The sequence below is a fragment of the Schistocerca piceifrons genome, unplaced genomic scaffold (assembly GCF_021461385.2).
Source record: "Schistocerca piceifrons isolate TAMUIC-IGC-003096 unplaced genomic scaffold, iqSchPice1.1 HiC_scaffold_701, whole genome shotgun sequence".
NCBI lineage: Eukaryota > Metazoa > Arthropoda > Insecta > Orthoptera > Acrididae > Schistocerca > Schistocerca piceifrons.
Window position 1 is genome coordinate 661,383 of NW_025728950.1, and position 27,687 is coordinate 689,069.

At 49.3% G+C, this 27,687-nt stretch overlaps 8 pseudogenes; all 8 read right to left on the minus strand.

Annotated features, from left to right (window-relative positions):
* Positions 1-1,742: 1,742 nt before the first annotated feature.
* LOC124769641 lies at positions 1,743-1,953 on the minus strand (annotated as a pseudogene).
* Positions 1,954-5,179: 3,226 nt separating this feature from the next.
* LOC124769419 lies at positions 5,180-5,390 on the minus strand (annotated as a pseudogene).
* Positions 5,391-8,618: 3,228 nt separating this feature from the next.
* LOC124769631 lies at positions 8,619-8,829 on the minus strand (annotated as a pseudogene).
* A 3,227-nt stretch (positions 8,830-12,056) lies between these two features.
* LOC124769420 lies at positions 12,057-12,267 on the minus strand (annotated as a pseudogene).
* Positions 12,268-15,494: 3,227 nt separating this feature from the next.
* LOC124769421 lies at positions 15,495-15,705 on the minus strand (annotated as a pseudogene).
* A 3,235-nt stretch (positions 15,706-18,940) lies between these two features.
* On the minus strand, positions 18,941-19,151 carry LOC124769423 (annotated as a pseudogene).
* Positions 19,152-22,377: 3,226 nt separating this feature from the next.
* On the minus strand, positions 22,378-22,588 carry LOC124769424 (annotated as a pseudogene).
* A 3,228-nt stretch (positions 22,589-25,816) lies between these two features.
* Positions 25,817-26,027, minus strand: LOC124769575 (annotated as a pseudogene).
* Positions 26,028-27,687: the final 1,660 nt, after the last annotated feature.

The window sequence follows — 27,687 nt, forward strand, 5'->3', positions numbered from 1 at the left end:
GCCCGTGATAGGATGTATGTACTAATCAGTTGGATTCGTTGATGGAGGTCGAGTCGTCGATCAGTGTGACTCATGCAAAATCCTCTGATGCGCGTGAGAATCCGCCTGCACGTGAGTGTTAACATGCGCTGCGGACAGTCAGTCACCTCAAGACCCAAGATACGTTGTTCCCCTACAATCCGGTTGCATGGGCGTTCGATGGTCAATGATCGTGGCCCTAGTGGCATTAGCACCATTTTGTTGGATTTTAACATGGCACCGGATGCTCGTTCATAAACGTGGAGGACTCGGCGAACCGAATCGATGTCATTGGCGTTTGCTACAAACACACCTACACCATCCGCGTATGCCGCACTGCGGAAGGTGACGCCTGGGAAAGGAACACCATCGACCATCCGTCCGATGTCACGCAGCATGGGGTCCAGCGCCAAAGCGATAAAATACACTGACAAGGGACAGCCTTGTCGAACTGATCGTCTGATGGGAATTGGTCGTGATCTGCAGCCGTTCACAATGATTCTGGAATTTGCTCCATCCAAGAAGTGCCGGATGACTCTTATGAAGTGCTCCCCGAAACCCTTCCGCGACATAACGGCCAGCAGGTAAGGATGGGAGAAGGCACCGGCGAAATCTAGAGATCAATTGATGCCGGGGTTCGAGCGTCGGCGGTGGGTGAGTAAGACAGCATCACGGTATATAGAAGCAGCGGTGAAGGTGGTTCGATTCGAAACGCCAGTGTACCTTATTCATTACCTGTTTAAGATGTGAAGCCACACTTCGTGCCACCAACTTATAATCAGTGTTTAGAACACGTCCTTAGCCCGACAGTGACCTGTGACCTTTGGATTAAGGACAATACGTACAGCTAGAAAATCGGCGGGTAGCTCGCAACCAGCAAACATCTCCTCGCACGTTTTGCAGAAGCGGTCTCCTAACAGGCCGGAAAACCTAGCACTTCGATTAGTGCTGGAATGGCACAATCGAAGGGCGGTATCCTTGCGGAGTACCGCCAGAGATGAAAAACCGCAGTGTCAGGGCCTAAATGCTTGCAGCGTGTGCGCTCCACATGTGGGAGTGACACACGGTGGTGCGGGCCGATATGGCAACAGGCGACCGTCGAAAACATCGCAAAGGCAAGTGCCGGAAGGAACGACCAAATACGAGATCACTCGTCAACATCCCAGTACTACCCTCCATGTCGAGGAGTAAACTGCGACTCCCATTTGAACGCCGCTAGCTGCCAGGGCAGTGGAGAAGCCGTGAGGCCGCCCCACAGCAGCGTCAGGCCGGTGCGAGCTATACTGGCGCGAGCTACACCTAGCCGAGTGCTTACATCGTCCACCGCCTACTGCATATGTGTGTGTGCGTGTGTACACACGTATTCAGCGTGCGTGCGGCGGCGACGACGACGACGTTCGCGAGGAGCTAAGGATATAACTCCAAAAAATGTAATTAAAATTATCTGTGCCCGGACCATAAGAGACGCTAACGAGGCATCCGAAGGCACTGTCCTGTGCCCCCATAAATTACCAGCCTAGCGTAATGCGGCTGCAAGTGCCGTCCGGCTAACCGCAAAAAAAAAAAAAAAAAATTCTTAAGATAATCTTAAATTAATGAAAAGAAATCGTGGTGTGTAAGCAACTAACTACTGTGCACATCAACAACTACGACAAGTTTTGCTACCAGCGGAATATCTGATCACTGCAGAAAGTTAACCCATTTCAGGCTGTGTTTTAATTAATTTTAGGTGGGCCGATCCCGGCCGTACTTCAATGCCGGGCCATCCCGCGACAGAGGTGGAGCAAGCCCCTAGCACTCCGTCATAAGCCAAAAATGAGTGTAATATTCTGGTCGTGTGATGCAGGACGTATCAGATATTAAGCTGATAAGACAAATACTACAGTTTTTTCCCTCCTACCTCCCCTATAGACCTACCTTTTCCTCTCCAAAAATGCCGCCATCCTCTAGTGTCGACGCAGCACGTAAAGCAGGGTGTTGTTAGTAGCAAGACTCATTGCCATAAACCGAAAATAAAAGCGGAGGCATACTCTGCTATGCCTTGGGGGCGACGACACACTACTCAGAAACACACCTCCCTCTCCAGGTGTGAAGCAAGTGATGATGTTAAAAACTAAATAGAAAGAAATAAATAAAGACAGAAATGAAGGCAAAATAAAAAAAAAACAGCGACGGCAGCACACTCAAACGAAACTGGCGAGATAATCCCATCGCCCATAGAATTAACGAAGTAATAATCCTCTAAGATAGATTATGTTTTCCAATTTTCCAATAATTTTTCATACAAGGTTCACACAATTTCCGTGTTAACAATTTCCATATTATCAGTATCATAGAACAGTCTACTCTAGTGATGCCCTGAAGGCCAATATCAAATCTGGGGTATGGGTAAGTCAAGGGTGGTTTGAAAGTCTGAGTGACAAAGATCCAGGGGTACACTCAGGCAATTCTTATACGAGGTGCCTTAGTCAGCCCGGAACACCTTTTGATAACCATGAACCATTGCAACTTTAAGAAATCTTCCAAAAGTAATGGTATATTTCCGGTCAGATTCCGCCAGGCGATGCTGGCTCCAAAGGTAGTCCATGAAAGAGACAGCATCGGTGAGGCAAAGGTCATAGATCGTGAAAATGGTGTGGCCCAAGAGCCACACCATTGCGTTACGTCGTGTTCGTTGGTTGGTCTGAATATCAGGGGTAAGGAACCAGTCGATTGACACATAGTCCAGTGTAGTCCCACCGATCAGCGCTAATAGCACACGTGCAAGGTCCCACACTTCTGTGACGTGAGGGCATAAGAGACGATGCTCTCTGGTGTCTACGTCACCACATCGGCCGCAAGCAGCCGAGGGCCATAGGCGGATGGCCGCCAGGCGGTGATTAGTGGGTATTAAATTGTTTACAACGCGATACCATAGCGCTGAAACTTCTGTGGGAAGGGCTGGGTGGTTGATATTAGCCCAAGCTTGGTGCCAGATGACCGACGGTCGTCTGTCCTCCAATTTATGTGGTGTGGGCTGGCCTCGAAGCGCCTAGTAAAGGCGCTTCGATGTGCGTGCCTTGTCGGTGGCCACTGTTAGGACGTAACTTTGATTGAGGTAATAGTCCTTGACTGTCGTCATCCGGAATGGAATATGTGTCAAACATACTGGTGCACGCGCCGATTGTGGGCGATAACGGTCGAAAAGCACCGCTGTTGTACGACCTGGGTCAATCTCACGCAAAGTGGCGATACTTTGAATCAGGATTGCCGCACATTTGCGGGGAAAGTCAATGAGTCCAAGGCCACTATCGACCTTTGGCAGTGTACAATTCTGCGCATCAACTTTGAATAGTGCATGCCGCCACAATAGGCAATATACTGTTTGTGAGATGGCTCTGCTGGTTTGTTTCGGTAGCGTATGGAGTTGTGCTACATACTATGCCCGTGATAGGATGTATGTACTAATCAGTTGGATTCGTTGATGGAGGTCGAGTCGTCGATCAGTGTGACTCATGCAAAATCCTCTGATGCGCGTGAGAATCCGCCTGCACGTGAGTGTTAACATGCGCTGCGGACAGTCAGTCACCTCAAGACCCAAGATACGTTGTTCCCCTACAATCCGGTTGCATGGGCGTTCGATGGTCAATGATCGTGGCCCTAGTGGCATTAGCACCATTTTGTTGGATTTTAACATGGCACCGGATGCTCGTTCATAAACGTGGAGGACTCGGCGAACCGAATCGATGTCATTGGCGTTTGCTACAAACACACCTACACCATCCGCGTATGCCGCACTGCGGAAGGTGACGCCTGGGAAAGGAACACCATCGACCATCCGTCCGATGTCACGCAGCATGGGGTCCAGCGCCAAAGCGATAAAATACACTGACAAGGGACAGTCTTGTCGAACTGATCGTCTGATGGGAATTGGTCGTGATCTGCAGCCGTTCACAATGATTCTGGAATTTGCTCCATCCAAGAAGTGCCGGATGACTCTTATGAAGTGCTCCCCGAAACCCTTCCGCGACATAACGGCCAGCAGGTAAGGATGGGAGAAGGCACCGGCGAAATCTAGAGATCAATTGAAGCCGGGGTTCGAGCGTCGGCGGTGGGTGAGTAAGACAGCATCACGGTATATAGAAGCAGCGGTGAAGGTGGTTCGATTCGAAACGCCAGTGTACCTTATTCATTACCTGTTTAAGATGTGAAGCCACACTTCGTGCCACCAACTTATAATCAGTGTTAAGAACACGTCCTTAGCCCGACAGTGACCTGTGACCTTTGGATTAAGGACAATACGTACAGCTAGAAAATCGGCGGGTAGCTCGCAACCAGCAAACATCTCCTCGCACGTTTTGCAGAAGCGGTCTCCTAACAGGCCGGAAAACCTAGCACTTCGATTAGTGCTGGAATGGCACAATCGAAGGGCGGTATCCTTGCGGAGTACCGCCAGAGATGAAAAACCGCAGTGTCAGGCCCTAAATGCTTGCAGCGTGTGCACTCCACATGTGGGAGTGTCACACGGTGGTGCGGGCCGATATGGCAACAGGCGACCGTCGAAAACATCGCAAAGGCAAGTGCCGGAAGGAACGACCAAATACGAGATCACTCGTCAACATCCCAGTACTACCCTCCATGTCGAGGAGTAAACTGCGACTCCCATTTGAACGCCGCTAGCTGCCAGGGCAGTGGAGAAGCCGTGAGGCCGCCCCACAGCAGCGTCAGGCCGGTGCGAGCTATACTGGCGCGAGCTACACCTAGCCGAGTGCTTACATCGTCCACCGCCTACTGCATATGTGTGTGTGCGTGTGTACACACGTATTCAGCGTGCGTGCGGCGGCGACGACGACGACGTTCGCGAGGAGCTAAGGATATAACTCCAAAAAATGTAATTAAAATTATCTGTGCCCGGACCATAAGAGACGCTAACGAGGCATCCGAAGGCACTGTCCTGTGCCCCCATAAATTACCAGCCTAGCGTAATGCGGCTGCAAGTGCCGTCCGGCTAACCGCAAAAAAAAAAAAAAATTCTTAAGATAATCTTAAATTAATGAAAAGAAATCGTGGTGTGTAAGCAACTAACTACTGGGCACATCAACAACTACGACAAGTTTTGCTACCAGCGGAATATCTGATCACTGCAGAAAGTTAACCCATTTCAGGCTGTGTTTTAATTAATTTTAGGTGGGCCGATCCCGGCGGTACTTCAATGCCGGGCCAACCCGCGACAGAGGTGGAGCAAGCCCCTAGCACTCCGTCATAAGCCAAAAATGAGTGTAATATTCTGGTCGTGTGATGCAGGACGTATCAGATATTAAGCTGATAAGACAAATACTACACTTTTTTCCCTCCTACCTCCCCTATAGACCTACCTTTTCCTCTCCAAAAATGCCGCCATCCTGTAGTGTCGACGCAGCACGTAAAGCAGGGTGTTGTTAGTAGCAAGACTTATTGCCATAAACCGAAAATAAAAGCGGAGGCATACTCTGCTATGCCTTGGGGGCGACGACACACTACTCAGAAACACACCTCCCTCTCCAGGTGTGAAGCAAGTGATGATGTTAAAAACTAAATAAAAAGAAATAAATAAAGACAGAAATGAAGGCAAAATAAAAAAAAAAACAGCGACGGCAGCACACTCAAACGAAACTGGCGAGATAATCCCATCGCCCATAGAATTAACGAAGTAATAATCCTCTAAGATAGATTATGTTTTCCAATTTTCCAATAATTTTTCATACAAGGTTCGCACAATTTCCGTGTTACCAATTTCCATATTATCAGTATCATAGAACAGTCTACTCTAGTGATGCCCTGAAGGCCAATATCAAATCTGGGGTATGGGTAAGTCAAGGGTAGTTTGAAAGTCTGAGTGACAAAGATCCAGGGGTACACTCAGGCAATTCTTATACGAGGTGCCTTAGTCAGCCCGGAACACCTTTTGATAACCATGAACCATTGCAACTTTAAGAAATCTTCCAAAAGTAATGGTATATTTCCGGTCAGATTCCGCCAGGCGATGCTGGCTCCAAAGGTAGTCCATGAAAGAGACAGCATCGGTGAGGCAAAGGTCATAGATCGTGAAAATGGTGTGGCCCAAGAGCCACACCATTGCGTTACGTCGTGTTCGTTGGTTGGTCTGAATATCAGGGGTAAGGAACCAGTCGATTGACACATAGTCCAGTGTAGTCCCACCGATCAGCGCTAATAGCACACGTGCAAGGTCCCACACTTCTGTGACGTGAGGGCATAAGAGACGATGCTCTCTGGTGTCTACGTCACCACATAGGCCGCAAGCAGCCGAGGGCCATAGGCGGATGGCCGCCAGGCGGTGATTAGTGGGTATTAAATTGTTTACAACGCGATACCATAGCGCTGAAACTTCTGTGGGAAGGGCTGGGTGGTTGATATTAGCCCAAGCTTGGTGCCAGATGACCGACGGTCGTCTGTCCTCCAATTTATGTGGTGTGGGCTGGCCTCGAAGCGCCTAGTAAAGGCGCTTCGATGTGCGTGCCTTGTCGGTGGCCACTGTTAGGACGTAACTTTGATTGAGGTAATAGTCCTTGACTGTCGTCATCCGGAATGGAATATGTGTCAAACATACTGGTGCACGCGCCGATTGTGGGCGATAACGGTCGAAAAGCACCGCTGTTGTACGACCTGGGTCAATCTCACGCAAAGTGGCGATACTTTGAATCAGGATTGCCGCACATTTGCGGGGAAAGTCAATGAGTCCAAGGCCACTATCGACCTTTGGCAGTGTACAATTCTGCGCATCAACTTTGAATAGTGCATGCCGCCACAATAGGCAATATACTGTTTGTGAGATGGCTCTGCTGGTTTGTTTCGGTAGCGTATGGAGTTGTGCTACATACTATGCCCGTGATAGGATGTATGTACTAATCAGTTGGATTCGTTGATGGAGGTCGAGTCGTCGATCAGTGTGACTCATGCAAAATCCTCTGATGCGCGTGAGAATCCGCCTGCACGTGAGTGTTAACATGCGCTGCGGACAGTCAGTCACCTCAAGACCCAAGATACGTTGTTCCCCTACAATCCGGTTGCATGGGCGTTCGATGGTCAATGATCGTGGCCCTAGTGGCATTAGCACCATTTTGTTGGATTTTAACATGGCACCGGATGCTCGTTCATAAACGTGGAGGACTCGGCGAACCGAATCGATGTCATTGGCGTTTGCTACAAACACACCTACACCATCCGCGTATGCCGCACTGCGGAAGGTGACGCCTGGGAAAGGAACACCATCGACCATCCGTCCGATGTCACGCAGCATGGGGTCCAGCGCCAAAGCGATAAAATACACTGACAAGGGACAGCCTTGTCGAACTGATCGTCTGATGGGAATTGGTCGTGATCTGCAGCCGTTCACAATGATTCTGGAATTTGCTCCATCCAAGAAGTGCCGGATGACTCTTATGAAGTGCTCCCCGAAACCCTTCCGCGACATAACGGCCAGCAGGTAAGGATGGGAGAAGGCACCGGCGAAATCTAGAGATCAATTGATGCCGGGGTTCGAGCGTCGGCGGTGGGTGAGTAAGACAGCATCACGGTATATAGAAGCAGCGGTGAAGGTGGTTCGATTCGAAACGCCAGTGTACCTTATTCATTACCTGTTTAAGATGTGAAGCCACACTTCGTGCCACCAACTTATAATCAGTGTTTAGAACACGTCCTTAGCCCGACAGTGACCTGTGACCTTTGGATTAAGGACAATACGTACAGCTAGAAAATCGGCGGGTAGCTCGCAACCAGCAAACATCTCCTCGCACGTTTTGCAGAAGCGGTCTCCTAACAGGCCGGAAAACCTAGCACTTCGATTAGTGCTGGAATGGCACAATCGAAGGGCGGTATCCTTGCGGAGTACCGCCAGAGATGAAAAACCGCAGTGTCAGGGCCTAAATGCTTGCAGCGTGTGCGCTCCACATGTGGGAGTGACACACGGTGGTGCGGGCCGATATGGCAACAGGCGACCGTCGAAAACATCGCAAAGGCAAGTGCCGGAAGGAACGACCAAATACGAGATCACTCGTCAACATCCCAGTACTACCCTCCATGTCGAGGAGTAAACTGCGACTCCCATTTGAACGCCGCTAGCTGCCAGGGCAGTGGAGAAGCCGTGAGGCCGCCCCACAGCAGCGTCAGGCCGGTGCGAGCTATACTGGCGCGAGCTACACCTAGCCGAGTGCTTACATCGTCCACCGCCTACTGCATATGTGTGTGTGCGTGTGTACACACGTATTCAGCGTGCGTGCGGCGGCGACGACGACGACGTTCGCGAGGAGCTAAGGATATAACTCCAAAAAATGTAATTAAAATTATCTGTGCCCGGACCATAAGAGACGCTAACGAGGCATCCGAAGGCACTGTCCTGTGCCCCCATAAATTACCAGCCTAGCGTAATGCGGCTGCAAGTGCCGTCCGGCTAACCGCAAAAAAAAAAAAAAAATTCTTAAGATAATCTTAAATTAATGAAAAGAAATCGTGGTGTGTAAGCAACTAACTACTGGGCACATCAACAACTACGACAAGTTTTGCTACCAGCGGAATATCTGATCACTGCAGAAAGTTAACCCATTTCAGGCTGTGTTTTAATTAATTTTAGGTGGGCCGATCCCGGCGGTACTTCAATGCCGGGCCATCCCGCGACAGAGGTGGAGCAAGCCCCTAGCACTCCGTCATAAGCCAAAAATGAGTGTAATATTCTGGTCGTGTGATGCAGGACGTATCAGATATTAAGCTGATAAGACAAATACTACAGTTTTTTCCCTCCTACCTCCCCTATAGACCTACCTTTTCCTCTCCAAAAATGCCGCCATCCTCTAGTGTCGACGCAGCACGTAAAGCAGGGTGTTGTTAGTAGCAAGACTCATTGCCATAAACCGAAAATAAAAGCGGAGGCATACTCTGCTATGCCTTGGGGGCGACGACACACTACTCAGAAACACACCTCCCTCTCCAGGTGTGAAGCAAGTGATGATGTTAAAAACTAAATAGAAAGAAATAAATAAAGACAGAAATGAAGGCAAAATAAAAAAAAAACAGCGACGGCAGCACACTCAAACGAAACTGGCGAGATAATCCCATCGCCCATAGAATTAACGAAGTAATAATCCTCTAAGATAGATTATGTTTTCCAATTTTCCAATAATTTTTCATACAAGGTTCACACAATTTCCGTGTTAACAATTTCCATATTATCAGTATCATAGAACAGTCTACTCTAGTGATGCCCTGAAGGCCAATATCAAATCTGGGGTATGGGTAAGTCAAGGGTGGTTTGAAAGTCTGAGTGACAAAGATCCAGGGGTACACTCAGGCAATTCTTATACGAGGTGCCTTAGTCAGCCCGGAACACCTTTTGATAACCATGAACCATTGCAACTTTAAGAAATCTTCCAAAAGTAATGGTATATTTCCGGTCAGATTCCGCCAGGCGATGCTGGCTCCAAAGGTAGTCCATGAAAGAGACAGCATCGGTGAGGCAAAGGTCATAGATCGTGAAAATGGTGTGGCCCAAGAGCCACACCATTGCGTTACGTCGTGTTCGTTGGTTGGTCTGAATATCAGGGGTAAGGAACCAGTCGATTGACACATAGTCCAGTGTAGTCCCACCGATCAGCGCTAATAGCACACGTGCAAGGTCCCACACTTCTGTGACGTGAGGGCATAAGAGACGATGCTCTCTGGTGTCTACGTCACCACATCGGCCGCAAGCAGCCGAGGGCCATAGGCGGATGGCCGCCAGGCGGTGATTAGTGGGTATTAAATTGTTTACAACGCGATACCATAGCGCTGAAACTTCTGTGGGAAGGGCTGGGTGGTTGATATTAGCCCAAGCTTGGTGCCAGATGACCGACGGTCGTCTGTCCTCCAATTTATGTGGTGTGGGCTGGCCTCGAAGCGCCTAGTAAAGGCGCTTCGATGTGCGTGCCTTGTCGGTGGCCACTGTTAGGACGTAACTTTGATTGAGGTAATAGTCCTTGACTGTCGTCATCCGGAATGGAATATGTGTCAAACATACTGGTGCACGCGCCGATTGTGGGCGATAACGGTCGAAAAGCACCGCTGTTGTACGACCTGGGTCAATCTCACGCAAAGTGGCGATACTTTGAATCAGGATTGCCGCACATTTGCGGGGAAAGTCAATGAGTCCAAGGCCACTATCGACCTTTGGCAGTGTACAATTCTGCGCATCAACTTTGAATAGTGCATGCCGCCACAATAGGCAATATACTGTTTGTGAGATGGCTCTGCTGGTTTGTTTCGGTAGCGTATGGAGTTGTGCTACATACTATGCCCGTGATAGGATGTATGTACTAATCAGTTGGATTCGTTGATGGAGGTCGAGTCGTCGATCAGTGTGACTCATGCAAAATCCTCTGATGCGCGTGAGAATCCGCCTGCACGTGAGTGTTAACATGCGCTGCGGACAGTCAGTCACCTCAAGACCCAAGATACGTTGTTCCCCTACAATCCGGTTGCATGGGCGTTCGATGGTCAATGATCGTGGCCCTAGTGGCATTAGCACCATTTTGTTGGATTTTAACATGGCACTGGATGCTCGTTCATAAACGTGGAGGACTCGGCGAACCGAATCGATGTCATTGGCGTTTGCTACAAACACACCTACACCATCCGCGTATGCCGCACTGCGGAAGGTGACGCCTGGGAAAGGAACACCATCGACCATCCGTCCGATGTCACGCAGCATGGGGTCCAGCGCCAAAGCGATAAAATACACTGACAAGGGACAGCCTTGTCGAACTGATCGTCTGATGGGAATTGGTCGTGATCTGCAGCCGTTCACAATGATTCTGGAATTTGCTCCATCCAAGAAGTGCCGGATGACTCTTATGAAGTGCTCCCCGAAACCCTTCCGCGACATAACGGCCAGCAGGTAAGGATGGGAGAAGGCACCGGCGAAATCTAGAGATCAATTGAAGCCGGGGTTCGAGCGTCGGCGGTGGGTGAGTAAGACAGCATCACGGTATATAGAAGCAGCGGTGAAGGTGGTTCGATTCGAAACGCCAGTGTACCTTATTCATTACCTGTTTAAGATGTGAAGCCACACTTCGTGCCACCAACTTATAATCAGTGTTAAGAACACGTCCTTAGCCCGACAGTGACCTGTGACCTTTGGATTAAGGACAATACGTACAGCTAGAAAATCGGCGGGTAGCTCGCAACCAGCAAACATCTCCTCGCACGTTTTGCAGAAGCGGTCTCCTAACAGGCCGGAAAACCTAGCACTTCGATTAGTGCTGGAATGGCACAATCGAAGGGCGGTATCCTTGCGGAGTACCGCCAGAGATGAAAAACCGCAGTGTCAGGCCCTAAATGCTTGCAGCGTGTGCACTCCACATGTGGGAGTGACACACGGTGGTGCGGGCCGATATGGCAACAGGCGACCGTCGAAAACATCGCAAAGGCAAGTGCCGGAAGGAACGACCAAATACGAGATCACTCGTCAACATCCCAGTACTACCCTCCATGTCGAGGAGTAAACTGCGACTCCCATTTGAACGCCGCTAGCTGCCAGGGCAGTGGAGAAGCCGTGAGGCCGCCCCACAGCAGCGTCAGGCCGGTGCGAGCTATACTGGCGCGAGCTACACCTAGCCGAGTGCTTACATCGTCCACCGCCTACTGCATATGTGTGTGTGCGTGTGTACACACGTATTCAGCGTGCGTGCGGCGGCGACGACGACGACGTTCGCGAGGAGCTAAGGATATAACTCCAAAAAATGTAATTAAAATTATCTGTGCCCGGACCATAAGAGACGCTAACGAGGCATCCGAAGGCACTGTCCTGTGCCCCCATAAATTACCAGCCTAGCGTAATGCGGCTGCAAGTGCCGTCCGGCTAACCGCAAAAAAAAAAAAAAAATTCTTAAGATAATCTTAAATTAATGAAAAGAAATCGTGGTGTGTAAGCAACTAACTACTGGGCACATCAACAACTACGACAAGTTTTGCTACCAGCGGAATATCTGATCACTGCAGAAAGTTAACCCATTTCAGGCTGTGTTTTAATTAATTTTAGGTGGGCCGATCCCGGCGGTACTTCAATGCCGGGCCAACCCGCGACAGAGGTGGAGCAAGCCCCTAGCACTCCGTCATAAGCCAAAAATGAGTGTAATATTCTGGTCGTGTGATGCAGGACGTATCAGATATTAAGCTGATAAGACAAATACTACACTTTTTTCCCTCCTACCTCCCCTATAGACCTACCTTTTCCTCTCCAAAAATGCCGCCATCCTCTAGTGTCGACGCAGCACGTAAAGCAGGGTGTTGTTAGTAGCAAGACTTATTGCCATAAACCGAAAATAAAAGCGGAGGCATACTCTGCTATGCCTTGGGGGCGACGACACACTACTCAGAAACACACCTCCCTCTCCAGGTGTGAAGCAAGTGATGATGTTAAAAACTAAATAAAAAGAAATAAATAAAGACAGAAATGAAGGCAAAATAAAAAAAAAACAGCGACGGCAGCACACTCAAACGAAACTGGCGAGATAATCCCATCGCCCATAGAATTAACGAAGTAATAATCCTCTAAGATAGATTATGTTTTCCAATTTTCCAATAATTTTTCATACAAGGTTCACACAATTTCCGTGTTACCAATTTCCATATTATCAGTATCATAGAACAGTCTACTCTAGTGATGCCCTGAAGGCCAATATCAAATCTGGGGTATGGGTAAGTCAAGGGTAGTTTGAAAGTCTGAGTGACAAAGATCCAGGGGTACACTCAGGCAATTCTTATACGAGGTGCCTTAGTCAGCCCGGAACACCTTTTGATAACCATGAACCATTGCAACTTTAAGAAATCTTCCAAAAGTAATGGTATATTTCCGGTCAGATTCCGCCAGGCGATGCTGGCTCCAAAGGTAGTCCATGAAAGAGACAGCATCGGTGAGGCAAAGGTCATAGATCGTGAAAATGGTGTGGCCCAAGAGCCACACCATTGCGTTACGTCGTGTTCGTTGGTTGGTCTGAATATCAGGGGTAAGGAACCAGTCGATTGACACATAGTCCAGTGTAGTCCCACCGATCAGCGCTAATAGCACACGTGCAAGGTCCCACACTTCTGTGACGTGAGGGCATAAGAGACGATGCTCTCTGGTGTCTACGTCACCACATAGGCCGCAAGCAGCCGAGGGCCATAGGCGGATGGCCGCCAGGCGGTGATTAGTGGGTATTAAATTGTTTACAACGCGATACCATAGCGCTGAAACTTCTGTGGGAAGGGCTGGGTGGTTGATATTAGCCCAAGCTTGGTGCCAGATGACCGACGGTCGTCTGTCCTCCAATTTATGTGGTGTGGGCTGGCCTCGAAGCGCCTAGTAAAGGCGCTTCGATGTGCGTGCCTTGTCGGTGGCCACTGTTAGGACGTAACTTTGATTGAGGTAATAGTCCTTGACTGTCGTCATCCGGAATGGAATATGTGTCAAACATACTGGTGCACGCGCCGATTGTGGGCGATAACGGTCGAAAAGCACCGCTGTTGTACGACCTGGGTCAATCTCACGCAAAGTGGCGATACTTTGAATCAGGATTGCCGCACATTTGCGGGGAAAGTCAATGAGTCCAAGGCCACTATCGACCTTTGGCAGTGTACAATTCTGCGCATCAACTTTGAATAGTGCATGCCGCCACAATAGGCAATATACTGTTTGTGAGATGGCTCTGCTGGTTTGTTTCGGTAGCGTATGGAGTTGTGCTACATACTATGCCCGTGATAGGATGTATGTACTAATCAGTTGGATTCGTTGATGGAGGTCGAGTCGTCGATCAGTGTGACTCATGCAAAATCCTCTGATGCGCGTGAGAATCCGCCTGCACGTGAGTGTTAACATGCGCTGCGGACAGTCAGTCACCTCAAGACCCAAGATACGTTGTTCCCCTACAATCCGGTTGCATGGGCGTTCGATGGTCAATGATCGTGGCCCTAGTGGCATTAGCACCATTTTGTTGGATTTTAACATGGCACCGGATGCTCGTTCATAAACGTGGAGGACTCGGCGAACCGAATCGATGTCATTGGCGTTTGCTACAAACACACCTACACCATCCGCGTATGCCGCACTGCGGAAGGTGACGCCTGGGAAAGGAACACCATCGACCATCCGTCCGATGTCACGCAGCATGGGGTCCAGCGCCAAAGCGATAAAATACACTGACAAGGGACAGCCTTGTCGAACTGATCGTCTGATGGGAATTGGTCGTGATCTGCAGCCGTTCACAATGATTCTGGAATTTGCTCCATCCAAGAAGTGCCGGATGACTCTTATGAAGTGCTCCCCGAAACCCTTCCGCGACATAACGGCCAGCAGGTAAGGATGGGAGAAGGCACCGGCGAAATCTAGAGATCAATTGAAGCCGGGGTTCGAGCGTCGGCGGTGGGTGAGTAAGACAGCATCACGGTATATAGAAGCAGCGGTGAAGGTGGTTCGATTCGAAACGCCAGTGTACCTTATTCATTACCTGTTTAAGATGTGAAGCCACACTTCGTGCCACCAACTTATAATCAGTGTTAAGAACACGTCCTTAGCCCGACAGTGACCTGTGACCTTTGGATTAAGGACAATACGTACAGCTAGAAAATCGGCGGGTAGCTCGCAACCAGCAAACATCTCCTCGCACGTTTTGCAGAAGCGGTCTCCTAACAGGCCGGAAAACCTAGCACTTCGATTAGTGCTGGAATGGCACAATCGAAGGGCGGTATCCTTGCGGAGTACCGCCAGAGATGAAAAACCGCAGTGTCAGGGCCTAAATGCTTGCAGCGTGTGCGCTCCACATGTGGGAGTGACACACGGTGGTGCGGGCCGATATGGCAACAGGCGACCGTCGAAAACATCGCAAAGGCAAGTGCCGGAAGGAACGACCAAATACGAGATCACTCGTCAACATCCCAGTACTACCCTCCATGTCGAGGAGTAAACTGCGACTCCCATTTGAACGCCGCTAGCTGCCAGGGCAGTGGAGAAGCCGTGAGGCCGCCCCACAGCAGCGTCAGGCCGGTGCGAGCTATACTGGCGCGAGCTACACCTAGCCGAGTGCTTACATCGTCCACCGCCTACTGCATATGTGTGTGTGCGTGTGTACACACGTATTCAGCGTGCGTGCGGCGGCGACGACGACGACGTTCGCGAGGAGCTAAGGATATAACTCCAAAAAATGTAATTAAAATTATCTGTGCCCGGACCATAAGAGACGCTAACGAGGCATCCGAAGGCACTGTCCTGTGCCCCCATAAATTACCAGCCTAGCGTAATGCGGCTGCAAGTGCCGTCCGGCTAACCGCAAAAAAAAAAAAAAAATTCTTAAGATAATCTTAAATTAATGAAAAGAAATCGTGGTGTGTAAGCAACTAACTACTGGGCACATCAACAACTACGACAAGTTTTGCTACCAGCGGAATATCTGATCACTGCAGAAAGTTAACCCATTTCAGGCTGTGTTTTAATTAATTTTAGGTGGGCCGATCCCGGCGGTACTTCAATGCCGGGCCAACCCGCGACAGAGGTGGAGCAAGCCCCTAGCACTCCGTCATAAGCCAAAAATGAGTGTAATATTCTGGTCGTGTGATGCAGGACGTATCAGATATTAAGCTGATAAGACAAATACTACACTTTTTTCCCTCCTACCTCCCCTATAGACCTACCTTTTCCTCTCCAAAAATGCCGCCATCCTGTAGTGTCGACGCAGCACGTAAAGCAGGGTGTTGTTAGTAGCAAGACTTATTGCCATAAACCGAAAATAAAAGCGGAGGCATACTCTGCTATGCCTTGGGGGCGACGACACACTACTCAGAAACACACCTCCCTCTCCAGGTGTGAAGCAAGTGATGATGTTAAAAACTAAATAAAAAGAAATAAATAAAGACAGAAATGAAGGCAAAATAAAAAAAAAAACAGCGACGGCAGCACACTCAAACGAAACTGGCGAGATAATCCCATCGCCCATAGAATTAACGAAGTAATAATCCTCTAAGATAGATTATGTTTTCCAATTTTCCAATAATTTTTCATACAAGGTTCACACAATTTCCGTGTTACCAATTTCCATATTATCAGTATCATAGAACAGTCTACTCTAGTGATGCCCTGAAGGCCAATATCAAATCTGGGGTATGGGTAAGTCAAGGGTAGTTTGAAAGTCTGAGTGACAAAGATCCAGGGGTACACTCAGGCAATTCTTATACGAGGTGCCTTAGTCAGCCCGGAACACCTTTTGATAACCATGAACCATTGCAACTTTAAGAAATCTTGCAAAAGTAATGGTATATTTCCGGTCAGATTCCGCCAGGCGATGCTGGCTCCAAAGGTAGTCCATGAAAGAGACAGCATCGGTGAGGCAAAGGTCATAGATCGTGAAAATGGTGTGGCCCAAGAGCCACACCATTGCGTTACGTCGTGTTCGTTGGTTGGTCTGAATATCAGGGGTAAGGAACCAGTCGATTGACACATAGTCCAGTGTAGTCCCACCGATCAGCGCTAATAGCACACGTGCAAGGTCCCACACTTCTGTGACGTGAGGGCATAAGAGACGATGCTCTCTGGTGTCTACGTCACCACATAGGCCGCAAGCAGCCGAGGGCCATAGGCGGATGGCCGCCAGGCGGTGATTAGTGGGTATTAAATTGTTTACAACGCGATACCATAGCGCTGAAACTTCTGTGGGAAGGGCTGGGTGGTTGATATTAGCCCAAGCTTGGTGCCAGATGACCGACGGTCGTCTGTCCTCCAATTTATGTGGTGTGGGCTGGCCTCGAAGCGCCTAGTAAAGGCGCTTCGATGTGCGTGCCTTGTCGGTGGCCACTGTTAGGACGTAACTTTGATTGAGGTAATAGTCCTTGACTGTCGTCATCCGGAATGGAATATGTGTCAAACATACTGGTGCACGCGCCGATTGTGGGCGATAACGGTCGAAAAGCACCGCTGTTGTACGACCTGGGTCAATCTCACGCAAAGTGGCGATACTTTGAATCAGGATTGCCGCACATTTGCGGGGAAAGTCAATGAGTCCAAGGCCACTATCGACCTTTGGCAGTGTACAATTCTGCGCATCAACTTTGAATAGTGCATGCCGCCACAATAGGCAATATACTGTTTGTGAGATGGCTCTGCTGGTTTGTTTCGGTAGCGTATGGAGTTGTGCTACATACTATGCCCGTGATAGGATGTATGTACTAATCAGTTGGATTCGTTGATGGAGGTCGAGTCGTCGATCAGTGTGACTCATGCAAAATCCTCTGATGCGCGTGAGAATCCGCCTGCACGTGAGTGTTAACATGCGCTGCGGACAGTCAGTCACCTCAAGACCCAAGATACGTTGTTCCCCTACAATCCGGTTGCATGGGCGTTCGATGGTCAATGATCGTGGCCCTAGTGGCATTAGCACCATTTTGTTGGATTTTAACATGGCACCGGATGCTCGTTCATAAACGTGGAGGACTCGGCGAACCGAATCGATGTCATTGGCGTTTGCTACAAACACACCTACACCATCCGCGTATGCCGCACTGCGGAAGGTGACGCCTGGGAAAGGAACACCATCGACCATCCGTCCGATGTCACGCAGCATGGGGTCCAGCGCCAAAGCGATAAAATACACTGACAAGGGACAGCCTTGTCGAACTGATCGTCTGATGGGAATTGGTCGTGATCTGCAGCCGTTCACAATGATTCTGGAATTTGCTCCATCCAAGAAGTGCCGGATGACTCTTATGAAGTGCTCCCCGAAACCCTTCCGCGACATAACGGCCAGCAGGTAAGGATGGGAGAAGGCACCGGCGAAATCTAGAGATCAATTGAAGCCGGGGTTCGAGCGTCGGCGGTGGGTGAGTAAGACAGCATCACGGTATATAGAAGCAGCGGTGAAGGTGGTTCGATTCGAAACGCCAGTGTACCTTATTCATTACCTGTTTAAGATGTGAAGCCACACTTCGTGCCACCAACTTATAATCAGTGTTAAGAACACGTCCTTAGCCCGACAGTGACCTGTGACCTTTGGATTAAGGACAATACGTACAGCTAGAAAATCGGCGGGTAGCTCGCAACCAGCAAACATCTCCTCGCACGTTTTGCAGAAGCGGTCTCCTAACAGGCCGGAAAACCTAGCACTTCGATTAGTGCTGGAATGGCACAATCGAAGGGCGGTATCCTTGCGGAGTACCGCCAGAGATGAAAAACCGCAGTGTCAGGGCCTAAATGCTTGCAGCGTGTGCGCTCCACATGTGGGAGTGACACACGGTGGTGCGGGCCGATATGGCAACAGGCGACCGTCGAAAACATCGCAAAGGCAAGTGCCGGAAGGAACGACCAAATACGAGATCACTCGTCAACATCCCAGTACTACCCTCCATGTCGAGGAGTAAACTGCGACTCCCATTTGAACGCCGCTAGCTGCCAGGGCAGTGGAGAAGCCGTGAGGCCGCCCCACAGCAGCGTCAGGCCGGTGCGAGCTATACTGGCGCGAGCTACACCTAGCCGAGTGCTTACATCGTCCACCGCCTACTGCATATGTGTGTGTGCGTGTGTACACACGTATTCAGCGTGCGTGCGGCGGCGACGACGACGACGACGACGTTCGCGAGGAGCTAAGGATATAACTCCAAAAAATGTAATTAAAATTATCTGTGCCCGGACCATAAGAGACGCTAACGAGGCATCCGAAGGCACTGTCCTGTGCCCCCATAAATTACCAGCCTAGCGTAATGCGGCTGCAAGTGCCGTCCGGCTAACCGCAAAAAAAAAAAAAAAAATTCTTAAGATAATCTTAAATTAATGAAAAGAAATCGTGGTGTGTAAGCAACTAACTACTGGGCACATCAACAACTACGACAAGTTTTGCTACCAGCGGAATATCTGATCACTGCAGAAAGTTAACCCATTTCAGGCTGTGTTTTAATTAATTTTAGGTGGGCCGATCCCGGCGGTACTTCAATGCCGGGCCAACCCGCGACAGAGGTGGAGCAAGCCCCTAGCACTCCGTCATAAGCCAAAAATGAGTGTAATATTCTGGTCGTGTGATGCAGGACGTATCAGATATTAAGCTGATAAGACAAATACTACACTTTTTTCCCTCCTACCTCCCCTATAGACCTACCTTTTCCTCTCCAAAAATGCCGCCATCCTCTAGTGTCGACGCAGCACGTAAAGCAGGGTGTTGTTAGTAGCAAGACTTATTGCCATAAACCGAAAATAAAAGCGGAGGCATACTCTGCTATGCCTTGGGGGCGACGACACACTACTCAGAAACACACCTCCCTCTCCAGGTGTGAAGCAAGTGATGATGTTAAAAACTAAATAGAAAGAAATAAATAAAGACAGAAATGAAGGCAAAATAAAAAAAAAACAGCGACGGCAGCACACTCAAACGAAACTAGCGAGATAATCCCATCGCCCATAGAATTAACGAAGTAATAATCCTCTAAGATAGATTATGTTTTCCAATTTTCCAATAATTTTTCATACAAGGTTCACACAATTTCCGTGTTACCAATTTCCATATTATCAGTATCATAGAACAGTCTACTCTAGTGATGCCCTGAAGGCCAATATCAAATCTGGGGTATGGGTAAGTCAAGGGTAGTTTGAAAGTCTGAGTGACAAAGATCCAGGGGTACACTCAGGCAATTCTTATACGAGGTGCCTTAGTCAGCCCGGAACACCTTTTGATAACCATGAACCATTGCAACTTTAAGAAATCTTGCAAAAGTAATGGTATATTTCCGGTCAGATTCCGCCAGGCGATGCTGGCTCCAAAGGTAGTCCATGAAAGAGACAGCATCGGTGAGGCAAAGGTCATAGATCGTGAAAATGGTGTGGCCCAAGAGCCACACCATTGCGTTACGTCGTGTTCGTTGGTTGGTCTGAATATCAGGGGTAAGGAACCAGTCGATTGACACATAGTCCAGTGTAGTCCCACCGATCAGCGCTAATAGCACACGTGCAAGGTCCCACACTTCTGTGACGTGAGGGCATAAGAGACGATGCTCTCTGGTGTCTACGTCACCACATCGGCCGCAAGCAGCCGAGGGCCATAGGCGGATGGCCGCCAGGCGGTGATTAGTGGGTATTAAATTGTTTACAACGCGATACCATAGCGCTGAAACTTCTGTGGGAAGGGCTGGGTGGTTGATATTAGCCCAAGCTTGGTGCCAGATGACCGACGGTCGTCTGTCCTCCAATTTATGTGGTGTGGGCTGGCCTCGAAGCGCCTAGTAAAGGCGCTTCGATGTGCGTGCCTTGTCGGTGGCCACTGTTAGGACGTAACTTTGATTGAGGTAATAGTCCTTGACTGTCGTCATCCGGAATGGAATATGTGTCAAACATACTGGTGCACGCGCCGATTGTGGGCGATAACGGTCGAAAAGCACCGCTGTTGTACGACCTGGGTCAATCTCACGCAAAGTGGCGATACTTTGAATCAGGATTGCCGCACATTTGCGGGGAAAGTCAATGAGTCCAAGGCCACTATCGACCTTTGGCAGTGTACAATTCTGCGCATCAACTTTGAATAGTGCATGCCGCCACAATAGGCAATATACTGTTTGTGAGATGGCTCTGCTGGTTTGTTTCGGTAGCGTATGGAGTTGTGCTACATACTATGCCCGTGATAGGATGTATGTACTAATCAGTTGGATTCGTTGATGGAGGTCGAGTCGTCGATCAGTGTGACTCATGCAAAATCCTCTGATGCGCGTGAGAATCCGCCTGCACGTGAGTGTTAACATGCGCTGCGGACAGTCAGTCACCTCAAGACCCAAGATACGTTGTTCCCCTACAATCCGGTTGCATGGGCGTTCGATGGTCAATGATCGTGGCCCTAGTGGCATTAGCACCATTTTGTTGGATTTTAACATGGCACCGGATGCTCGTTCATAAACGTGGAGGACTCGGCGAACCGAATCGATGTCATTGGCGTTTGCTACAAACACACCTACACCATCCGCGTATGCCGCACTGCGGAAGGTGACGCCTGGGAAAGGAACACCATCGACCATCCGTCCGATGTCACGCAGCATGGGGTCCAGCGCCAAAGCGATAAAATACACTGACAAGGGACAGCCTTGTCGAACTGATCGTCTGATGGGAATTGGTCGTGATCTGCAGCCGTTCACAATGATTCTGGAATTTGCTCCATCCAAGAAGTGCCGGATGACTCTTATGAAGTGCTCCCCGAAACCCTTCCGCGACATAACGGCCAGCAGGTAAGGATGGGAGAAGGCACCGGCGAAATCTAGAGATCAATTGAAGCCGGGGTTCGAGCGTCGGCGGTGGGTGAGTAAGACAGCATCACGGTATATAGAAGCAGCGGTGAAGGTGGTTCGATTCGAAACGCCAGTGTACCTTATTCATTACCTGTTTAAGATGTGAAGCCACACTTCGTGCCACCAACTTATAATCAGTGTTAAGAACACGTCCTTAGCCCGACAGTGACCTGTGACCTTTGGATTAAGGACAATACGTACAGCTAGAAAATCGGCGGGTAGCTCGCAACCAGCAAACATCTCCTCGCACGTTTTGCAGAAGCGGTCTCCTAACAGGCCGGAAAACCTAGCACTTCGATTAGTGCTGGAATGGCACAATCGAAGGGCGGTATCCTTGCGGAGTACCGCCAGAGATGAAAAACCGCAGTGTCAGGGCCTAAATGCTTGCAGCGTGTGCGCTCCACATGTGGGAGTGACACACGGTGGTGCGGGCCGATATGGCAACAGGCGACCGTCGAAAACATCGCAAAGGCAAGTGCCGGAAGGAACGACCAAATACGAGATCACTCGTCAACATCCCAGTACTACCCTCCATGTCGAGGAGTAAACTGCGACTCCCATTTGAACGCCGCTAGCTGCCAGGGCAGTGGAGAAGCCGTGAGGCCGCCCCACAGCAGCGTCAGGCCGGTGCGAGCTATACTGGCGCGAGCTACACCTAGCCGAGTGCTTACATCGTCCACCGCCTACTGCATATGTGTGTGTGCGTGTGTACACACGTATTCAGCGTGCGTGCGGCGGCGACGACGACGACGTTCGCGAGGAGCTAAGGATATAACTCCAAAAAATGTAATTAAAATTATCTGTGCCCGGACCATAAGAGACGCTAACGAGGCATCCGAAGGCACTGTCCTGTGCCCCCATAAATTACCAGCCTAGCGTAATGCGGCTGCAAGTGCCGTCCGGCTAACCGCAAAAAAAAAAAAAAATTCTTAAGATAATCTTAAATTAATGAAAAGAAATCGTGGTGTGTAAGCAACTAACTACTGGGCACATCAACAACTACGACAAGTTTTGCTACCAGCGGAATATCTGATCACTGCAGATAGTTAACCCATTTCAGGCTGTGTTTTAATTAATTTTAGGTGGGCCGATCCCGGCGGTACTTCAATGCCGGGCCAACCCGCGACAGAGGTGGAGCAAGCCCCTAGCACTCCGTCATAAGCCAAAAATGAGTGTAATATTCTGGTCGTGTGATGCAGGACGTATCAGATATTAAGCTGATAAGACAAATACTACACTTTTTTCCCTCCTACCTCCCCTATAGACCTACCTTTTCCTCTCCAAAAATGCCGCCATCCTCTAGTGTCGACGCAGCACGTAAAGCAGGGTGTTGTTAGTAGCAAGACTTATTGCCATAAACCGAAAATAAAAGCGGAGGCATACTCTGCTATGCCTTGGGGGCGACGACACACTACTCAGAAACACACCTCCCTCTCCAGGTGTGAAGCAAGTGATGATGTTAAAAACTAAATAGAAAGAAATAAATAAAGACAGAAATGAAGGCAAAATAAAAAAAAAACAGCGACGGCAGCACACTCAAACGAAACTAGCGAGATAATCCCATCGCCCATAGAATTAACGAAGTAATAATCCTCTAAGATAGATTATGTTTTCCAATTTTCCAATAATTTTTCATACAAGGTTCACACAATTTCCGTGTTACCAATTTCCATATTATCAGTATCATAGAACAGTCTACTCTAGTGATGCCCTGAAGGCCAATATCAAATCTGGGGTATGGGTAAGTCAAGGGTAGTTTGAAAGTCTGAGTGACAAAGATCCAGGGGTACACTCAGGCAATTCTTATACGAGGTGCCTTAGTCAGCCCGGAACACCTTTTGATAACCATGAACCATTGCAACTTTAAGAAATCTTCCAAAAGTAATGGTATATTTCCGGTCAGATTCCGCCAGGCGATGCTGGCTCCAAAGGTAGTCCATGAAAGAGACAGCATCGGTGAGGCAAAGGTCATAGATCGTGAAAATGGTGTGGCCCAAGAGCCACACCATTGCGTTACGTCGTGTTCGTTGGTTGGTCTGAATATCAGGGGTAAGGAACCAGTCGATTGACACATAGTCCAGTGTAGTCCCACCGATCAGCGCTAATAGCACACGTGCAAGGTCCCACACTTCTGTGACGTGAGGGCATAAGAGACGATGCTCTCTGGTGTCTACGTCACCACATCGGCCGCAAGCAGCCGAGGGCCATAGGCGGATGGCCGCCAGGCGGTGATTAGTGGGTATTAAATTGTTTACAACGCGATACCATAGCGCTGAAACTTCTGTGGGAAGGGCTGGGTGGTTGATATTAGCCCAAGCTTGGTGCCAGATGACCGACGGTCGTCTGTCCTCCAATTTATGTGGTGTGGGCTGGCCTCGAAGCGCCTAGTAAAGGCGCTTCGATGTGCGTGCCTTGTCGGTGGCCACTGTTAGGACGTAACTTTGATTGAGGTAATAGTCCTTGACTGTCGTCATCCGGAATGGAATATGTGTCAAACATACTGGTGCACGCGCCGATTGTGGGCGATAACGGTCGAAAAGCACCGCTGTTGTACGACCTGGGTCAATCTCACGCAAAGTGGCGATACTTTGAATCAGGATTGCCGCACATTTGCGGGGAAAGTCAATGAGTCCAAGGCCACTATCGACCTTTGGCAGTGTACAATTCTGCGCATCAACTTTGAATAGTGCATGCCGCCACAATAGGCAATATACTGTTTGTGAGATGGCTCTGCTGGTTTGTTTCGGTAGCGTATGGAGTTGTGCTACATACTATGCCCGTGATAGGATGTATGTACTAATCAGTTGGATTTGTTGATGGAGGTCGAGTCGTCGATCAGTGTGACTCATGCAAAATCCTCTGATGCGCGTGAGAATCCGCCTGCACGTGAGTGTTAACATGCGCTGCGGACAGTCAGTCACCTCAAGACCCAAGATACGTTGTTCCCCTACAATCCGGTTGCATGGGCGTTCGATGGTCAATGATCGTGGCCCTAGTGGCATTAGCACCATTTTGTTGGATTTTAACATGGCACCGGATGCTCGTTCATAAACGTGGAGGACTCGGCGAACCGAATCGATGTCATTGGCGTTTGCTACAAACACACCTACACCATTCGCGTATGCCGCACTGCGGAAGGTGACGCCTGGGAAAGGAACACCATCGACCATCCATCCGATGTCACGCAGCATGGGGTCCAGCGCCAAAGCGATAAAATACACTGACAAGGGACAGCCTTGTCGAACTGATCGTCTGATGGGAATTGGTCGTGATCTGCAGCCGTTCACAATGATTCTGGAATTTGCTCCATCCAAGAAGTGCCGGATGACTCTTATGAAGTGCTCCCCGAAACCCTTCCGCGACATAACGGCCAGCAGGTAAGGATGGGAGAAGGCACCGGCGAAATCTAGAGATCAATTGAAGCCGGGGTTCGAGCGTCGGCGGTGGGTGAGTAAGACAGCATCACGGTATATAGAAGCAGCGGTGAAGGTGGTTCGATTCGAAACGCCAGTGTACCTTATTCATTACCTGTTTAAGATGTGAAGCCACACTTCGTGCCACCAACTTATAATCAGTGTTAAGAACACGTCCTTAGCCCGACAGTGACCTGTGACCTTTGGATTAAGGACAATACGTACAGCTAGAAAATCGGCGGGTAGCTCGCAACCAGCAAACATCTCCTCGCACGTTTTGCAGAAGCGGTCTCCTAACAGGCCGGAAAACCTAGCACTTCGATTAGTGCTGGAATGGCACAATCGAAGGGCGGTATCCTTGCGGAGTACCGCCAGAGATGAAAAACCGCAGTGTCAGGCCCTAAATGCTTGCAGCGTGTGCGCTCCACATGTGGGAGCGACACACGGTGGTGCGGGCCGATATGGCAACAGGCGACCGTCGAAAACATCGCAAAGGCAAGTGCCGGAAGGAACGACCAAATACGAGATCACTCGTCAACATCCCAGTACTACCCTCCATGTCGAGGAGTAAACTGCGACTCCCATTTGAACGCCGCTAGCTGCCAGGGCAGTGGAGAAGCCGTGAGGCCGCCCCACAGCAGCGTCAGGCCGGTGCGAGCTATACTGGCGCGAGCTACACCTAGCCGAGTGCTTACATCGTCCACCGCCTACTGCATATGTGTGTGTGCGTGTGTACACACGTATTCAGCGTGCGTGCGGCGGTGACGACGACGACGTTCGCGAGGAGCTAAGGATATAACTCCAAAAAATGTAATTAAAATTATCTGTACCCGGACCATAAGAGACGCTAACGAGGCATCCGAAGGCACTGTCCTGTGCCCCCATAAATTACCAGCCTAGCGTAATGCGGCTGGAAGTGCCGTCCGGCTAACCGCAAAAAAAAAAAAAAAAATTCTTAAGATAATCTTAAATTAATGAAAAGAAATCGTGGTGTGTAAGCAACTAACTACTGGGCACATCAACAACTACGACAAGTTTTGCTACCAGCGGAATATCTGATCACTGCAGAAAGTTAACCCATTTCAGGCTGTGTTTTAATTAATTTTAGGTGGGCCGATCCCGGCGGTACTTCAATGCCGGGCCAACCCGCGTCAGAGGTGGAGCAAGCCCCTAGCACTCCGTCATAAGCCAAAAATGAGTGTAATATTCTGGTCGTGTGATGCAGGACGTATCAGATATTAAGCTGATAAGACAAATACTACACTTTTTTCCCTCCTACCTCCCCTATAGACCTACCTTTTCCTCTCCAAAAATGCCGCCATCCTTTAGTGTCGACGCAGCACGTAAAGCAGGGTGTTGTTAGTAGCAAGACTTATTGCCATAAACCGAAAATAAAAGCGGAGGCATACTCTGCTATGCCTTGGGGGCGACGACACACTACTCAGAAACACACCTCCCTCTCCAGGTGTGAAGCAAGTGATGATGTTAAAAACTAAATAGAAAGAAATAAATAAAGACAGAAATGAAGGCAAAATAAAAAAAAACAGCGACGGCAGCACACTCAAACGAAACTGGCGAGATAATCCCATCGCCCATAGAATTAACGAAGTAATAATCCTCTAAGATAGATTATGTGTTTTCCAATTTTCCAATAGTTTTTCATACAAGGTTCACACAATTTCCGTGTTACCAATTTCCATATTATCAGTATCATAGAACAGTCTACTCTAGTGATGCCCTGAAGGCCAATATCAAATCTGGGGTATGGGTAAGTCAAGGGTAGTTTGAAAGTCTGAGTGACAAAGATCCAGGGGTACACTCAGGCAATTCTTATACGAGGTGCCTTAGTCAGCCCGGAACACCTTTTGATAACCATGAACCATTGCAACTTTAAGAAACCTTCCAAAAGTAATGGTATATTTCCGGTCAGATTCCGCCAGGCGATGCTGGCTCCAAAGGTAGTCCATGAAAGAGACAGCATCGGTGAGGCAAAGGTCATAGATCGTGAAAATGGTGTGGCCCAAGAGCCACACCATTGCGTTACGTCGTGTTCGTTGGTTGGTCTGAATATCAGGGGTAAGGAACCAGTCGATTGACACATAGTCCAGTGTAGTCCCACCGATCAGCGCTAATAGCACACGTGCAAGGTCCCACACTTCTGTGACGTGAGGGCATAAGAGACGATGCTCTCTGGTGTCTACGTCACCACATCGGCCGCAAGCAGCCGAGGGCCATAGGCGGATGGCCGCCAGGCGGTGATTAGTGGGTATTAAATTGTTTACAACGCGATACCATAGCGCTGAAACTTCTGTGGGAAGGGCTGGGTGGTTGATATTAGCCCAAGCTTGGTGCCAGATGACCGACGGTCGTCTGTCCTCCAATTTATGTGGTGTGGGCTGGCCTCGAAGCGCCTAGTAAAGGCGCTTCGATGTGCGTGCCTTGTCGGTGGCCACTGTTAGGACGTAACTTTGATTGAGGTAATAGTCCTTGACTGTCGTCATCCGGAATGGAATATGTGTCAAACATACTGGTGCACGCGCCGATTGTGGGCGATAACGGTCGAAAAGCACCGCTGTTGTACGACCTGGGTCAATCTCACGCAAAGTGGCGATACTTTGAATCAGGATTGCCGCACATTTGCGGGGAAAGTCAATGAGTCCAAGGCCACTATCGACCTTTGGCAGTGTACAATTCTGCGCATCAACTTTGAATAGTGCATGCCGCCACAATAGGCAATATACTGTTTGTGAGATGGCTCTGCTGGTTTGTTTCGGTAGCGTATGGAGTTGTGCTACATACTATGCCCGTGATAGGATGTATGTACTAATCAGTTGGATTCGTTGATGGAGGTCGAGTCGTCGATCAGTGTGACTCATGCAAAATCCTCTGATGCGCGTGAGAATCCGCCTGCACGTCAGTGTTAACATGCGCTGCGGACAGTCAGTCACCTCAAGACCCAAGATACGTTGTTCCC